The sequence below is a fragment of the Lichenostomus cassidix genome, chromosome 3 (assembly GCF_008360975.1).
Source record: "Lichenostomus cassidix isolate B80296 chromosome 3, HeHo_3.0, whole genome shotgun sequence".
In the NCBI taxonomy this organism is placed as follows: Eukaryota; Metazoa; Chordata; class Aves; order Passeriformes; family Meliphagidae; genus Lichenostomus; species Lichenostomus cassidix.
In genome coordinates, this window is record NC_139483.1 from 96633917 (window position 1) to 96652767 (window position 18851).

Below are 18851 nucleotides of genomic sequence, written 5' to 3' on the forward strand. Positions count from 1 at the left end.
CTCCTGTCTCCTTCTTGCCTTCTGGTTTTGTTCAACATTTGATGATGAGGTGCTCTTCAGTCTCCAGCCATGGCCAAGCATCAAACTGTGTACATATTTCCCTACCAGAAAGTCCTACCCTTGCTTTTTCTCCCATCAGACCTGCCTGCCAGGGTGGGTGGCAGGCCCCTAGATTTTTACTCACATGCCCCATATAATAAACATAGAGTGAGGAGTGACTGCAAAGACTTCTAGAGGAAAATCTTCTCCTCCTCAGTTCATCCTGGTGGATTGATGATCTGGCAGCTCTCAAAGTTATGTACTTTACACCAATTCTATCAGGTTTTTAGGCAGTTATGTCTTAAGGACTGTTTCATTAGAATTTTAAATTTTATATGCAAACTGTCTGTCTTAGGCTGCATTTACATTAGCATATTGGTTCAGAGCAGTTGTGCATTCTTGAAATAACTCAGTTATCCCCACTTATTGAACATTGGCTGAGTTCACAGAAAGGTTTTAGTGTTTGCAAACCAAATGCCTTCTGGGGCTGTGCTACTGTGAACACCAAATGGGCTGCTGCCCTTCAGGGGGATATGGCAGTCTCAACCAACAATTGGTTCTTTAGTGAGCTTGGAAACATATCCATTGCAGGGGTGTTCAGTCCAGAACACCACATTAAATCTAGACTGAAGTAAGATGCCCAAGCTATGTAAAAACGGATATAAATATCTCATACTGATTGCTTTAATCTATGTATTCTGGGTAAAATTATTTTATACTGATATAGTCATGTCTGTAAGACAACTGGACTCAGACTTTCCTGCCCCATGTACCATTTCACTACTTCTGCTTTTCTTCCATTGCTTCAACCTGGCATGCATCTCCCTTAACAGTACTTCTCCTGTATTAGCACTCTTTTATATTTTTCCTACTCAGAATCTTTCCATCTTAGTGACTCAATACATTAGCTATTACCCAGCACATCTTTGACAACAAAAGTGAAGGTAGCTGTCTACAACTGAGCCATTGCCAAGGCTCTCCTTACAATCAATAGAAAGAAATAAGCACTTTTAGGGTATGAATCATCTTAACCTACAGTAGACACTGAATATAGGTCAGATGAATCATGTCTCTAAAGTGGCTACTTCTCCTTATTTACAATATACAATGCCTAGTGTGACCAGATCAGATTTGGATCTCCTCCTGTAACTTTCAATGATCTGCTGTTTTCCAGGCTGTCTTCTATCTTTTCCAGCTTGATTTTCATTTAATAGAGTGACAGCAAAAGCCTGATGATCTGGATGAGAGTAGATTAAACAAGGGCACTCAGGTACATGCTTTTCTGAGGAGAAGCAGGAGACTTGGAGCCCGAGGAATCTGTTTCTGAACTGTTTTCTGCAGTAGGAGAATTGGTGGGTTAGTTTCTAAGTGATATATATGCTAGATGACATCTGTGTTAACCTCTTCTGCCTGATTCAGATCAAAGAAGGAGCAGCTCATGCTTACTTTGTACAAGTCTCAGATGAAGCAACAAGCAAAAGCATTTCTATCCCACCTAGATTCAGTCCTGGCACCTTCCAAGATGAGCTGACTGTCCAACTGTGTGAACAGAAAGATAGATTAAATCAATTAAAGTAATCAGCAAACATTGCAAAAATCACTGATAATCAGAGTATTCACCTCTTGAGGAAAAGGAATTACTTCAGATTTACCCAAAGGTGATCCCGGGCACTGTTTGGATGCAACTGTGTGTCTGTCTACGAAATGACAATTGGGTAGAGTACGGGGATTTGGTTTCACATGCAGATTGCATTTACAGGGCATGTTGAGTATTTAAGTATTTAATAACAAAGCAATTAGTCATTTACACAGAGGACAATAAGACTCCTTTGGAAATATCCATCTCATTGCCATTAAAATCAAATGAAGTGATTATGAACAGAGTAACCACACAATTAACTGATTAAATCCACACTCTTCTCTATACCAGACCTGCTTTTCAATATGACTTTTATGATTAAAAAAATAGGCTTGTACATGGTGACGCATACCTAAGCCTTCTGAGCATAAGTGAATTTTTTAATTAAAAATGTATGTTTCAGGATAAACAGCTTTCTCAAATATAGGATAATGAAAGAATACGAATGCTGACAGAGGTGTAGAGCTCACAAAAATGGCTTTAGGGAGAGGCGGAGGTAATAAGATGCCAGACAATGCTTAAGAATTTGAATATTATAAAAATCATTTATTATTAAAGTACTCCCATTCTACAGATACGATTGTAATTTTGCTGCCAAACAATAGACAGTCAACAAATTAAAAATTATAGAAAGTAGAAAGGAGAAAGGAGAAAGCTGCTATGTTGTTCTTTCTTGGAGATTTGAAAATATTGTATTATACTTGCCCAAAATTTTTCAGAATGAAATAAGTTTGAAGACTTACAATCACGTGATGAGTAACCTGGACTGGTAGGGAATTTTGACTAAAATGGAGGCCATGGAGGGAAGTATGATGACTGGATTATGGAAGGGCCTCTCCTCCAGACACCAATTATGGTTTTGGCAAAACAGCAGGGTATTTAGGTTCTCAAGTTCCCTAGTGTAGCTTACCATGTCATGCATTAAAAACTATTTTTTGTTCAACTGTATTTTGGTGTGAATAACTGCAATTAATTTTCTTGAAATAGAAAGCTAAGGAGAAATATATTTTATGGGTTTTGCATAAAGGCAAAGAATTCCATTTTCAGTATTTAAAGACACGCCCCCCCGCCAATTTTTTAAATATTGTATTTCCCTACAAAATAGATGTTGACACATTGGTTATACAGAACACTGGCTGGATATTCAAGAAGTGTCATTCATGCAATGAAATATTTATTGTTTTCATGTCTTATTGTATGTTTCAGTACAGTTAGCAATCTAAATAAAGACACAGAGTTTTAAAGGTACTGTTTTAGTTTTAAAAACTAGCGAGAAACCAAACTTGTCAAGAGGGGGAATGAGAAACACATTCTAAGTCATCTGCAGAGAAAATAAAGTTTTAGAGGTAAGATTTTTTCATTGTGTATTATATATATGTAAAAATATATATATATATATAACAGTACAATGGAAACTTTTCACTCAGTATAACAAAAAAAGAGTTTTATGATAGATTTGCATAGGAGCTTCAAGACTAATTAAATGCATTTCACAGAAAAGAATCATCAATTCTAGCAATGAAAGATGCAGGATATGAGAAAAACCTACTTTCTGACAATGCAGAATGTGTTTTGCTAGTATCTTTTTCATGCATCAGTCACTCTGTTTTAATTTTTACAAGCAGTGGTACTAGAGATTGCCTGAAACTTAGGTTTTTTAAAAAATAAAGATCTCTAATAGCAAATTGTTTGAGCTTTCTGATAAAATAATAGAACGGTTCAGGTTTCCTCTGTATGGAAAGCAGGCCTGAATTCCCAAAAAAGTGAAATACATAAGTGGATTTTCAAAATGTGTGTCACGAGAATTGATATTGGTTGAGGAATGAGAGGTTTAGAAATATTCAGCTGAAGAGCAGTTAGTCTTGTTTTCTGATAAGCTGTCAGAAAACAGCTTTATATTTTGAGCTTGGATGGGCCTAATAGTTTAGTCACCATGTCAAGCATCAGTAAAACTTCATTCTGTCAGCAGTAGACTTACAGTGTGCCACTACATTTTAAAATGAAGAGTTGGCGTGAACTCTGTAAACCATAACCTCAGGCTCTTCCTGGAACTGTGATACACCCACGCCATGCAGCCTTCACTGAATATCGTGTTAACACTCCTCCCCCATGCACGGCTGTTGTACTGTATGTGAACAGCAACAGTCAAATATAAGACTAAGAACCAGCTGCACCCTATTATTCCGTTCACTTTCAGATTTGCATACTTACCAAATATTCCCTCAGCGGGATATTTGTTATTTCTAGTATTTTACTTAGCACCAGTACAGAATTTCTCACTAAAATAGGTTTTTATCAGAAAGGACATTTATTTCTTGAAAAGGCATTGGATCACAGATATATATTACTTCCAATGAATTTTCGCTAAAGCCCAAGGAAATTTGGCTTAGAATTTCAGAGACTGAAGTTATAAGGCAGTTCCATCATGTGCACTGGTTTAAGTTCAGGAATGTCAAAACTTCCAGGGAACATTCACACAGAATTAAGTACCTGAATCTTAGAAACCCCATGCTAAATTTTGAAAAAAAATCTGTTGCTTGAATATCTGTGAAAATATATATTTTATTTTTTTTTTAAAGTGCAGTAGGCTTGGGACCTCATTCTCTGCATCAGCTTCAGGCATGAAAATCCGTAGTTTGCAAGACCTCTACTTCTAGACCAGGAAAAGATACATTTTCTGACTGGTAGGGCATAAACTGAACCCAAAATTTTGCCAAAATCTCTCAGATTGTACCCTAGGAGCAATGAAATTTGCTACATTACATAGTTCACTACATTACAGCAATACTATAAACTAGATTATAAAGTCAAGGCACTTCCTGTAGCAAAACAATTTTTTTTTTCCTTTCATATATCAGAACAAAAAGAATCTGCAAATTCCTGGGATTTATCACTTTCAAGGCAGTGACATATCTTTCCACACTGAGATCAGTTGGTAGCCAGGGCTACTTTTACTTATTTCCTTTTTTTTGGGGGACTGCTAAAGATACACATACAGTGACAGACTTGGAGGTCTCCTAAGCCATCAGCCTGGACATGACACCATCTCTTAGAGCTACCATCACAGCTGGTGGGATTCAAAACAGAACTAATCACTGCCAGCTTATATCCGATCAAACCCCATGGGTCTTATTTTGACTGCTTATACAAAGATTATTTTCTTAGAAAGACACCGGAAAATAAAATGGCTGGGGATAAGTGAAATTTAAAGGAAGGCAACAGCAAGAAAAACGTGAATCCATGAAGATGAAAAAGTGAGACAAAAAGAGTAGGGGGAAGACAAAACAGGTCCCGGTGAAATAATGAAATTGTATTGTTGTAAGGTAAATCAGCTGCCTGTGACCCCTTAATTGACAGGATAGTCTGATCTATCCCTACAGATTATTCCTTACTTTAAAAAAATGGAGTTGGGCTTGATTAAGTTAATTGCTCTAGAGGCTAAAATGAATGAAGGATAGAGGTGGCTTGAGAGAAGTAAAAATAAGGATTCAGTATACTACAGCATATGTACAGAGGAGGGAAAGGGCAAGAGGAGACTCTGCAGTAGCATCTGTAAGGATCATGCATTTCACCAAGTGCTGTTAATGAGAAAGCTGCAGTCTCCCTTGATTTCTTGCTAAATCCAAACCAAACCTGTCAGAAATATGGTAAAGGCACTGAGCTCTGCTGCATAGTCATTAGAATCATATCATCATAATATCGTTGTACCAATACATCAGTACTGCAAACAGTGCAAGGAAATAGGAAGTGATGTGACTAGTGAAAAGGACTTTCTTGTGCCACAAATCCACTAAGGAAGCATTGTTCATCCTGAAGCAGTGTTGAAGGCCTGCAGTTTCAGTGTAATCAGATTAATGTGAGTATGGCTCACGATCTGTAGAACACTTTAGACATGCAGGCATGCCACACCCATGGCACACTGCTGGGAATTACAGGGCCACAGGAGGCCAGCAGCCTGTTTGGAGAGCAGGAAACAAACGTCACTGATAATACAAGAGCTCTCCTATCTGTGGGAGTGACAGCTCACCAAACAAGACCTCCAGAGGGAAGACCCAAGAAAGATGTCCAGCTTGTTTGAACGACAGTGCCTCTAAGCCAAGAAGCTGCAACCAGCCTTTCCAGAGCAACTTCTGTGGGCTGACTCACCTTCTGAAGGTGTCTGTCCCTCCCCACTGACTGCAGAGAGAGCCCCCAGTCTGACACATCATTTTTGGCAATCAGTAAAAGGCTTTGTAGAAGAACTAATCACAGCAGAAACCTTGCACTGAGTAATGATAAGCTGACTCATTTTAAATGAAACAAATCTATGGATCCAGTTTTCAAATCAAGAAGACTGTGGAAAATTAACACAATTAGTGAGTGATGTCCACTGGACTGAAGAACTCGAAGCCTCATATGTGACGCTTGGAATTTCTTTGTCAAATTTATGAATTTTCCTGTCATTCATTATTCAAGCAAGGATAAATCATGTTGCATATAATATACCTGAGAAGGGATGTTAGGGTTAAGCAGAAATTCTACAGGCAACTGAATATATGACTGAATATACATCTCTTGAGATATATATACATATGGAAGATGAGAAATTGAAGGGACAAAGTAAGAAATGCCATAGTGTAGCTGAGTTACATATAGCAGCAAAAGTTAAGACAAATAGCATATAAGCAAGAAGAGAGAAAGGAAAGAAAAAAAGAGTTCATCATCACTGAGACCGGAGGAGAAATTAAAGAATTTAGATGAAGTCCAGGTAGCAAAGGAATATTTTGTATCAGTGTTCAATAAAATCAATGCTGAATGGGAAGAGATTAAGAAAATAAGACAAAGAGAAATGAAAGCATTGCAATTAAAATTCCATCCCAGACAGAACTCAGAATTCAGCCTGAAGAAGGTATGGGAAGGAGGGAAAAACAATCCAAAATATCCAAAGAAGTGACACAAGAAATTCTCAGTTTAATGTCTGTGACTTTTAGGGAATTGAGCAAGTCAGGTAATACATGAGGAAAGACTAGCAAAATACCCAGCAATATCTAAGAAAGAAAAATTACAGTTCCATTGGTGGGGGTCTCAAGAATGTCTATTGTTTATAATGTAGTTAGAGGGAAATAATAATTTTCCATGGAAATATATGGAAAATTGCATAAATATAGTAACATTATAAAGAATTTTTTTTAATTAGCAGCATATTTCTTCCTTGATTTTCTTATTTAAAAGAAAACTCAGTTTTAATCTAAGATATAGCTGATGTAGCCCATCTACCTAAACTTTGCCAAATCATTTAATCTTCCTTTACACTGGCTATTAGTTAACAGAGAAGCTGAGTTTTAGCTTAAATTGTACAGGAAAGAAAGAAATGGAGCCAACTAGGAGTCAGCAGCAGTTTGTACTGAGGGTGATACTTGTATTTTAGGGACAACATTCTTTAATATTCTTAAAAACCTGTGTGAAATCAAATGTTTGAAAGATTTCACAAACAGCACAACATAGAGGAACCTACAAGTTCAGTTTGGTGCTGACATAAGACTGGGAGACACAATCACTATGAAAGAGAACTGGAGTACCACACAGTAGACATGTTACGTTGGCCCTGAGGACTGAGCTAATAGGAATTCATAAAATACCTAATTAATACAACATATGGAAGCTCCTGCAATTGCAGGTTCATAACAAGAATAATTCCTATAATTTAAGAGCTCTTAGATGTTAATGACAGCAAAGAGGAAATACAGTGTGATCATTTCAGTATTGGTCAGTCAGGGATTTATCTGACCTAACTTCAGATGTCTACAGTATAGACATATTTCCCCTCACTGCTCAACCCAGACTGCTTTTGCAGTCAAAGGAGACAAACAGGCACTTCCAGACATTATTGATCTGACCTTTTTCAGACCTTTACTTCAGAATGAGATGAATCACTTATTTCTCTCTATTGATTATGAAAGAAGTCTGGACAAGTGCATGAGTTTGAGATGTCTACACTGTGAATACATGTGTAATGAACTAGGTAAGTCAGGCAAATATGAGAAAGATGAAAGCAATATTCAGTTATGTTACTCTAGGTCTCTCTCAGAAGCAAAGAAATTTTTTCTTTTACTAAGCACTATAAAAAACTTTCTCTGGAATACTGCATAAAATCTTAGTCCTTCACATTCCAGGAAGATACATTAAAGCTGTTCATAAAGAAGGGACAATGGAATGATCTGGGAAAAGGGAAGTTTATTTGATTAATAAAACACAGCCTAGGATGAAATATGATTGCTCTCTCCAAATAAATGGTGATGGTAATAACCAGCAAGGGAGATTTTGCTGCTGAAGCTAAAGCCTATGGGTACAAACACAATTGGATAGTTCAGTTCACTCCTTTCTTCCTTTAAGATCATTGCCTCCTCATCTACCTATTTATTTCCAGGACCTCTTGGGGAAGAAATCAGCCTGTTCCCACCAAAAGAGAATGTAGGAACTTTCAAGAATTCCCAGCAGATATATGTCACAACCCAGAGCATGCAACATCTATTATTTCATGCCATGGAAACGCCAATCTGTGGGCTGCAACACAGTCCTCACACTTTTAAATATGATGAACCAAACCACCCCCACAGATAAAAACAGTCAAATTTTAGATGTACATGAGTACCATATGGACTATATGGTGTGGATTGGGTTCATCTGCTCCTCTGCTCTACAGAGGATTAGCCTTGAGTATCACCCAGTCTGTGTTACTTGGCCAGGGGACTGGAGATCATTCTGTGGGGTGGGTGTGCTGAGCAATGTAGCTGTAACTGATGTTGCAAGTAGGTGGCTATAGCAGGGCCACAGGAATAGCAAGGCCATGAAGAGGTCAATGAAGGAAATTTTACAGTTTCTAATCATCACAGGAATGAAGCTGAGAAACAGCTTTCCCATTGCTGTGAGGGCAAGAAACGAACCAGCTTCAAAAGGAAGCTGATGTGTTTTGTGATGCCTCCCACAGCAGAAGATGATTTTTCAGCTAGGTCTGAGCTGTCACATCCTTGCTCATGAAACACCTATACTCTAGAAGTTACAACTTTTATCTTACTAGCTGGTATTTGCCAAATGTTTCAGTGGAATTAATCAAGTACAAAATGGAGTCTGATTCACCTTTGCATCATTCTCTTTGCAATGATGTGTGGCTTTGAATCCTGTTTTCCTATATACTATGTTCCCACTTGCTAGGAAGTTTTACAAAAAGCAGTCTTTTTCTTTTTCTTTTATACATGAAGAGCAGACTGAGAGTTTAAAAGAGTCTCAAATGCCAAGAAATCAGCCCTCACCTAATTAAGAGCTCATTTACTCCAAACAGAATTGCTACAGTGAGCTACAGACTGTTTCTGATCTGCTTGGAAAACACCTTTTCTGATGATGCCAGATGAAATACCATACACAAGATTTTTTTCAAGCACATTTACTTGGTTCTCTTTTACATATAATGAAGATAAAAGCTCTGTCTGCACACAGGTTTTCTGAATATTTAACCATATGCACTTGTCTACATCTATATATACCCAGAGACACATATATATGCTATATTAGCGGTCCATGAAGTGAAGGAGTGAAAAATACCTTTTTTTCTTCCTTTCTTCTTCTGGTTCCCTTTTTTATTTCCTTTTCACTCCTCCTTTCTTCTCTGCTTTCTTAGCCATGTTTCCTGCAACTCCAGTGTAAGGAGGTGCTTAAGCACACACTTCACACTGTAAAGCTATTTAGCACATAGAGAGAGCACATACTTGAGCTTGAAAGCATGTCCCTAAACACACACAGCATTTCACATTTTCCAGTTCCTTAACAGCAGCCCTCCTTCCTTCCTCTCTTACCACCATCTACATTGTTGTTCACAACATATTCCCATCAAAGCAACATGATGTGTTTGCAGTAACATGGGAGTATGGCCTTCCCTGCTCACACTGCAGCTTACTGAACATCCAGCTTGAACCTTACAAGAATCATTCAAGGCTTTGAGCTGAAATTGGTGTCAGAGCATCACACTGCCTTGCATTTACTGTTTGTAATGAATACTGTCTGGGATTTACCTGCAATTGTCACGGACAAGCTACTACTAATGAAATCTGAGCTAGTGTTAAAAAGAAGAGGACTCCCTTAGTTTGTTTATCACCTCATTAGCAAAATTAATTAGCAAAAACACTTCACCATGACAATCACAAATGAATCCCCAGGCTACCTACCTGTAGATTTTGGGATGAAACCTTCTCTGGAAGCACAATTTTCTCCAGAATCTGAAGTTAACTCAAGCACTAACTCCTTTCAGGTTTTAATTGTCTGTGTGCTCACAAGGATATAAGGAAGCTTTGAAAATAAATGCAAGTGCTTGGTGTATTCACTGCCTGCAATCCTTTGCAGAGCTTCTTCAGAATTGTGCATTTCAAACACAAGGATAACATTCAGCGGTATAAAGTCTTCAGGAACGATTAACTTCTAAATTTTGTACTCAGAAAAATATTTACAATCCTCTACTGAATAAACGATAACATGACGCTAAACCCACAAAAACAGAGAAGAAATATATAGATTATGGATTCTCTGGGCACCCTTAAAAACAAGGCATAATTGCATTAATAAAATGAAAAGGAAATTTTAAAGTAGAGTCAAGACTCACACAGTAAAACCAAACAAAAATGTGTTAATTAAATGCCAAATCAAATTGGTGCATTTTTTAACAAGATTTTAGGTTTTGCAATGATTTTCTTATTCTGCTTAACAAAAGGAAAGGCGTTTCACAGCATGGGAGCTGAGAAGAGAAACACCCTAAAACCGACATCATCTATTTAACAAACAGAGCTGAGAAAAGACTTTTATTTGACTAATAAATAGGTATTGTTTTCTTTAAGCACTGGTGAATGTGCACCAGAAAGAAAGAGAAAATATTTCAGTTTTGCTGTCTTATTTCCAGCCCCTTGCCATTCTGTTCTGTTCCAAAAATTTTGGCAGCTGCTAAGCAGCCAGCAAATGCAAGTGAGTGACGTTCCAGAGAACGGGATGACCTTGCCACCAGTAAATCCATGTGGACAGGTTGGAAGAAAGCTCATGTCTACAGGGCAAGACAGACAGATGACAGTTTTTTCCCAGGGTAAGACAACTCACTTGGTGGACACAACAGACAATCTGGCTACTGCATCTGTAATCCAGATGGTCATTAGTATTTGAGAATGGCTCACTATTACTGAGCCCAGTCTAGTTCATTTAATGTAGATGACCTTCTTTGCATCACCTCCAAACCAGACAGTCACTTTTTGCCTAGAGGACCCCCAGCTTTAAATATGATGAGCATTAAAGAACACTATTGCGTGCAGACCCACATTTAATATGTGCTGGTATTTGTGCAGCTTATAAAATATACATCAGGAATAATACTCTGTATTTTTAGACATACTAACACACTCCATGGCGTGTTTCCTAGGTGCATAATTTGAGTCCAGCAAGGGTTTTTTGTTTTGCTTTGGTTTTTTTGTGAAACCACGTGAAGTTCGGATTTTCAAGAGATAAAAATGGGCAGAGTTTCTCTAAGATTATCAGCTGAAAATCTGAACCTTAAAGCTCTGCTTTAAAAAGCATGCAGAGAGCAAGCTTTCAGAGGACTGTAAGAACAAATATGAGGAGGCTGGATGCAAAATAGAACCTAGTCTTTTCCTGATATTTTGATCATTACTATTTGAAATGAAAATATGTACTATGTTTTGGGCAAATAATGCAATGTTAGAATATTTGGGAAGGGATTGAAACACAATTTACTTCAACCTGTCCCCCTAATAGTTTTCTTTGTACGTAGGAAAAGTAGAAACACAATTTGTAAACTAAATATCTGAAATACTTTTTCTTTGCTTTCCACTGATATTGCAGTTCACCTGAACATTACAAGCACTTCAGCAGATTTGAGAGTGTGCCCTCAAAATACTTTCTTTATTTGTGTAAGAGTATATGCATGTTTTTTCTCCATTATAGAGATGGGAGATTTTAAAAAGAAAAATAGTCTTAACTGGGTCAGTGTTTACAATTTACAGTTCAGACTTACCACAGAGATGTTGCAGATGCCCAGGAGATGACATTCAGGTGACATAGTGTCCTAGAATGGATATCCAAAACTTGAGATCCTTCTGTTTGTCATTTATTTAAAAAGTGCTGCTCACTGAATTTCAGAGTGATTAGAACTCTAGGGAAGAATATGGGTAATTTGCTTTCAGTTCTTAGAGATTAGGATGACTTGGGACAGGTGTCATAAGATAGTGAAAGATATCTTTGTGACTAAGATTAAGGGTGGATTTACATAGAATTCAAGAGACCTAAACAACTAAGATGTATCTCCAAGGATGTATTTAGGCTGATTAGAAAGGTTTAAGCCTGGCTTTAGGAACTGTAAAACTTCAACCATTTGGATTATATAAGTGAGTAAATGCCACATTATTTGCATGAGAAGGGTATAAACTCTCAGTTGCACCCCTTGCTGTGATGGCTGCTGAACTGCAGCTCCCTGAAAGGCAGCAGTGACACACAGGCTGCTGGAATGCCAAAACAGCCCTGTTAGCTGATCCTACCACACCCTTGGAAATGACACAGAGCATCATATTCAGCCCAAAATCAAGCTAGTCTTCTCCATTTTAAATAATTGATTTTTATCCAGAAAATTGGTCACACTCTCTTCAACCTACACATTTAAAATTGCTTCTGTCCCTACTCAGAAGAAATCCCACCGGGTTATCCATTGGTCTTACTCTGTCCTTCCTGTTGAAAGTGGGCCACTATCCAAAGGCATTAAAGATTCATGGTACTGGAGACAGGAAGAAGAAACAAAGAGGGTCTGGATTGATAGTCCACTGCCAGGAAAAACCTGGAAATGAGGTGTCCTAAATTCTAATGTTCATTCTTTCAGGTATGGCAGGGATGGCAAATGTTTTTGCCTCTAATAAATCTTTGGCTGCTTGAATAGTGCAATATGAAGTCTGAGTGCAGCTCCATATCTCAGTTACCCCTCTCTACAAAATTAGAATGCTTCTCATCTCCTGCCCTTTATCCATCCTGACATTATATTAACTTTTTCAGAATGGGAATTTTCAGGCAAGGACAACTCTCTATAAAACCCACATGAAAAGAGTTCCACGTAATGAGGCCTGTTGTACACCAAACACACCTTTTTCTCAGCTGCAGACTCACATACCTCTCCACTTGATACCCTAGAACAAAACCTCTCCATATACCTAATACCTGTTTTAGGAAAAACGGCGAACAATCAGAAAATGCGGGCTGTGGTTACCTAGTGCTCTGACAGCCCAGTTCCCGGCGCAGCAGCACAGCTGCCACCTCCCCGCGTCAGCTGCGCTCATTGTCAGGCAGGAATGCCCCGGGAGGCACAGCTGATGTTTGTGTCCTGCACAGATGGGCCTTTCCGCTCCTGCCCTGGTGTTTGCTGGAGTCCCGGGCAGGGGCTGCTGCGGGGTGGAGCTGAGCTATCCTGTCCCCCAGCCATCCTTGTCCTCCACCATCCTTCTCCAGTGCCCTTCAGCCGGGCAGCTCTGCAGCCTTTCTCCACTGGACACTGGCACTAGGGTGACCTCTGCAGCCGGGAACTCCTTCGCAATAGACACCAAAACCCCCTTTTGCATTCTTACAAGGTCAGTTCAGAAACCAGCAGCAGCAAGATAAGGACATTCCCCAGCTGTCAGTCACACATGAGAAAAAGAATCCACAACTGTTATAAAAATGAGAACTCCAATACCGATGGATTTCATTTCACTTCCCTTTACATCCGACTCCTGTCAGCATCTCTGGAGTTTCAAGAGGGGGAGCTAGTTAGCTAACGGAGTTCAGGCTGTTAGAGAAACTTCCCTTGGCAGCAGCCCACAGCTTTCAGATTTTAAGTGAAGCAGAATAAAAACGAAGTTCACAGCTTCAGACTCATCCCCAAGAAGCACTTTGTACAGCATTGCTGCTCCTGCTTTCCCCATAAACCTAACTGATTATTGAAGATATCACATAGACACGGCATGAAAGCTGATTATGTCTTGACAAGCGAAAAAACATAAACAGAATTTTTAATCATGAGACACACAAATGAGCTTGTAAAAAGCTTGCGAATGTATAATATGCAGACCTAAATAACCAAGGGAATATAACCTTACATACAGAATGACCTGTGATTGAAATTTTTGCATCAGATATTTTAACACAGTACAGAATTTCACATGAGAAACATCAGGGAAGGAAAGTCACTCATATCTATTCAGACAAGAAGTTGTCTTCCAGCAAAATGAAAGGCATTCTTTTGTCCTTAAGAAACATGGAGGAGTCCTGGGCCTTTGCAGAATCTTGTACCACTTAGCTCATTATGTGGAACAGCAAGTAACTTCTACAGCTCTTGCTGTCTCTGAATTTTTGTAACAAAGCTCAAACATAGCCCCTTTGTGTGGTTTATCTCTCCATTTGCTAGTTTTCTTCCTTAGTTATACACTCCCTACCCAGGCACACACCTGTGCGCTCATCTTCCTTTGGAGGTGTTGTCAGAGCAGAGCCCTGCCTGCTGCTCCCTGGGCAAACACTCTCAGGAATGTGCAGCATGGGCCAGGCACTGCTGTAAGCCCTGTAAGAGCTCACTGTCAAACAGCATGCGAGGGTTTGTGCAAGATCGCTCTTCTACTGTGCCTTTTTTTTCCCCCTTAGATATACTCTTTTAATTGAAAACAATGTGGCAAAATTGCTAGTTGTTACTTCAAAGGCTGGAAGCCTCCAGCAGGCTAGAAGTGTTATGCTGTATTTGCCCTATCCAAATCTATCAAGCCAGGTGGTTCAAATGGCAAATGACTTCTATAAGCCCTTTTTCCCACCAAGGTCTCATTCTAAACATTTAGGCCTGGCAGCAGTGGAGATGTAAAAGGCTCACGCTGTACTCTGAAAGTCAGGCATGGCAACTCTTGTTCTAAATTCATGTTTATTTCTTGTTCTAGCTACAAAGCCATACCATGACAGGTCAGGTCCCACTACATGTAACTCTTGCCATACACTGGTCCCATTCCCCTATGTTGCATTTCTGACTCTAAGTTTTGTAACCCTTTTTCATGGCCAAAATCTTTTGCTGAAGCTAGGTCACCAATCACTTTTGCTGAGGCTAGATCACAAATCACATTGCTGTTGTCAATGTCCCTCCACAATTCTGCAAGGAAAATCTCCCACAATTGATACATTAACTCTCATTTTTTGTAATACTATTTTCCATGAGGAGACAAAAGTTTTAAAGACATGGTCAAACTGATGCTATTTATATGTGTCTCTTGGGAAGAAGGAAATGTTTAAATCAGTGGAATAATTGTCACTGATTTCTTTGAAGTCTTGATTTGGAATTTTAAGGCTATTAGGGATTATAGGGATACAGGATAGACAGTGCTTGGCTCTCCTAGTGGGCTGAACACAACCCTGTTCTTCTGTCCATCAATGCAATGACTGTTGTATTGCTGTCATGGGCACTTATGAAGTGCTGGGGAAGAAGCAGGGCTCTGCCTTCATCTGACACACACCTGGCAGACAGGCAAGTGGATTGTATGGCAACCTTTTCAAGGGCACTGCATGGACAGGACCTGAGCCCAAAGGGAAGTGTGTACCAGCCAAATCTTTGCAGATTACCTTGCAAGTAGGTATAATGAATTTAATCCCTTTTTCATAGCAAATTGCATTACTGTGGTTGCACAACATGGCTCACAGTTAAGAAACAAACTCTTCTTGAGGTCTTTATAAGTTTAAACAGAGAAGCAATCTGAATCACTATTGTCTAAAATTTTTCTGAACTAAAATTTAATATTGCTCTTTCAAATATCAAGTTACAGGGTTGAAACTAGTCCATTATTTCCTTTGCTGTTAAGAGTTTCCTACTATGGGAAAATAAGGCTTTCAATTTCAGCTGAGAAATTTCTTTCTAGATATAAGATAAGGTCCATCAAATCATATTGTTTTATAATTATTTCATAGTGTTTTCTGCTTTGATGGAGGTACTTGAAATATGAAGCTAGCAGGCAGTGGGGGTAGAAACACAGCTCATCATTCACTGTTGCCATGGATGAAGACGAGAAGTCTCTAAGTTCTATAAAAGGGCACAGTCCCTGTTCAGAACATGAAACCTCCAATGAATTAGTCTGGTACTCAGAAGATAAAAATCTTTCAATTCTTTGGTGTGGAAAGGCATCTAAATATCTGATCCCAAGCCTTTCCTTCCCGTGCCTCAAATCCTTGTGCTTGCTAAATGCAGTAGCCACTGACAGGACAAGAAGAGAGCAGTGTCCTTTGTTCACAGTGTGGTGCTTCAAGGTGATGTCAGCCCTGGTTTCAGCAAATAAAACTTGATGAACAAAGCAGGGGAAGCAAAAACATGACTTGTAGAAAGGAATAAACTTTCGGATGATTCTGTCTCTTATCTTGCTACACCGAATGATTCCTGAATTAATTCTGAGTCTGCATGGCAGTAGCATGGGTAAGAGTGGGGGATTGACAATAAAATCAAGAAGAAGGGCATTTTTTAAGGTCAAGGCATTCTTTTCCAAGACTAGTGGCCCCAGTAAAACGTGTTTGGAGTCATGAAGAGAAGGCTGTAGTCCCCAGTCTGGTGGTTTCTCCTAGGACACACTGTTCCAGGGTTGTTTACCACCCCACTCCTCACTTCTGCAGCACTCACCACAGTCAAAGAACAGATGCCATAGCACATAGTCCACTGAAGCTGATTCACTTCAGCAATTCCTAAACAATTTTTCTATCTTGTCTCTAGTTAAAGTTATCTTTTACCACCACATTATCATTTTCTTCTGTGATAAAAATACAAAGCTTAGTAGCAGCATTTAAGACTTGTCAACAAAATCTTTACTCCTTTATAGAGAATTTTCTAACTCTTTTGTTTTTCTTCCTTTTTATTTAGAGTCTGTGGCTTTTACAATTATGTCAGAATGGGGCCATCAGTTGAACAGCAGTGGACTTGCTAGCTGAAGCCTACGAGCTTTGTGGGACTTGTTTATCAGGCTTGTGAAATCTGGCAAAGAGGCCGCTGTAGAGTTTCAATTAAATTAACAGATTTGCACAGAGCCCTAATACCTGACCTGAACTGCTCGGTAGTAGGAAAATTACTGCATTCCTTTTTTAATTCCTTCATTTTCTCGGCTTTTAATATAAGCAGGTAAGACAACTCCTTTTAAACTCATGGGCTACATTCCATCCTCCCACATCCATCATAAGATTTCCATGGGGCAGTTCAGAGTTGTTCTCCAGAGCATTTTGTTTGATCATAGAGGGGACATCTACAAAATCCAGTCTAGAAAATTCAACTGATTTGTGGTGGAACTCTCAAATATCAGGGAGTTAGGTATCATATGTCTAGATATCCAAACCCCTCTGTCCATAATTCTGGGCTTCAGACAGCCACCTTCTGGACTCTGGGAGTTGTGAATCTGTTAGAACATCATGTCACTTAATTGTTTCACCCAGGAACTGTCTTTGTATGCCAAATGTCTCCATGCAGATCAGGACTGCTCTCTTTAAATTTGGGATTTCTGCTATTCTGGATAAATCACAATTCACCACAATCTTAATTAACTCATTATCATATTTCCCTTATGCTTGCCTAGCCTTTACCTATTAAAGAGATGGCTGAATACCCCAAATAAGGCAAAAGCCCTCTGGCATTTTGCACAGTCCTTCAACTGCATGGGCAGTAACAAAAGCACTCTATAGGCTGTCATTGTTTGTGTTTCAAGCTGAGCAATCATAAAGAGGATGTGGGGAGTCACAAAATCATCAAATTTGAAAGAGACCTTCAGGATCCTCCAGTCCAACTATCAACCCAGCACCACCATAATCACCTCTAAACCATATTCCCAAGTGCCACATCCAAAGGCCTCTTGAACACTTCTAGAGACGATGATGTCGCTATCTCCCTGAAAACTTATTCCTGACCACTCTTTCAGTGATTTTTTTTTTCCGATATCTAATATTAACTTCCTCTTGTGCAATTTAAGGCCATTTCATCTCAATCTGTGACTTGAGACATGGCAGAAAAGAACAACTCTCCACCTGCCTATGAGCTTCTTTCAGGTAGATGTAGAGAGCAGTGATGTGCCCCCTGAGCATCCTCTGCTCCAGGCAAAACAACCCCAGCTCCCTCAGCTGTTCCTCACAAGACATGTTTTCTAGACTTTTTATCAGCTTCACTGGCCATCCTGGGACACACTTGAGTACCTCAATGTCCTTTTTGATGTGAAGGGTTAAAGCCAACCCTTCAGAGGACACTGACATGGTTACTACAAGACCAATAGTCAGTCCTATGGCACCTTCTGCATATGGAGCATGAAAGGCAGCTGGCTGTTAGGGAAAGACCTCCTGGAGTGTGTTTGTAGGTACACTACCGCATTCCCAGCTGCCTGGGTGGCACTGTGCTAATTGCCAACTGGCTGTTGCACTATGCACACAAAAGGTGTCTTGTGACAGTCCATCGATGATGTCACAACTACGTGAATAATCTTCAGTAAATACACAAAGTTTGACTTTTATCCTTTCCCTTACAATTTCCATTACATAATACCGAAGAGACTCTCCAGGCATAGCATTTCTAAGGCGATTAGTGCATTTCTTGAGCAGCTAATGTCACTTGGCCTCTGGCTCTGCGCCTCAAAGCTCTGCCACCAGTGCAAGTGTTAACCCTCCAAATAGCACTGCTTGTTGTGCCTGCTGCCTAATCAAACTGCTTCATAAATGTCTCCCATGTAAATTGCCTTCGTATCACTCTAAACAAAGGAAAATATTGAGAATAATTACCAAAAAAGTATTTTCCCCCTCTTAACTCTTTGTAAAGAACATGGGAAGCCTCCAAGTCAAAGTTAGTTTTGCTGAGAATTCACAATTAAAATCTTAAGTCTTCTCTGTGTGAAAAAAATACTTATTTTCTTTCTCATAGAGTGGGATTAAATCGACCGTGTTTACTATGTCTCCTTACAGATGGTACAAGCAGACCAGAATCTGAAGCAGTAATAGTAAAACCTCAGAATGAAATAATGTGTTCACTAACTGAAGTGCTGGATGACTCTCTGTGGTAGCAGAAAACAACATATTCCAATTCACTTACTGCCAAAAATATGTACATAAAAACAAAGGAACTAGCATGCTGTTTCAGCCCAGTTACGGG

General features: G+C 39.2%; 1 long non-coding RNA gene across 1 annotated transcript; it reads right to left on the minus strand.

Moving 5' to 3' along the window:
* Positions 1-1485: 1485 nt before the first annotated feature.
* On the minus strand, positions 1486-13261 carry LOC146440258 (uncharacterized). The gene is made up of 3 exons (XR_014851391.1): positions 12957-13261; positions 11721-11771; positions 1486-1578 (listed from the first exon to the last, which is right to left on the minus strand). It is a non-coding gene; the product is annotated as an uncharacterized LOC146440258 (long non-coding RNA).
* Between the last annotated feature and the right edge of the window lie 5590 nt (positions 13262-18851).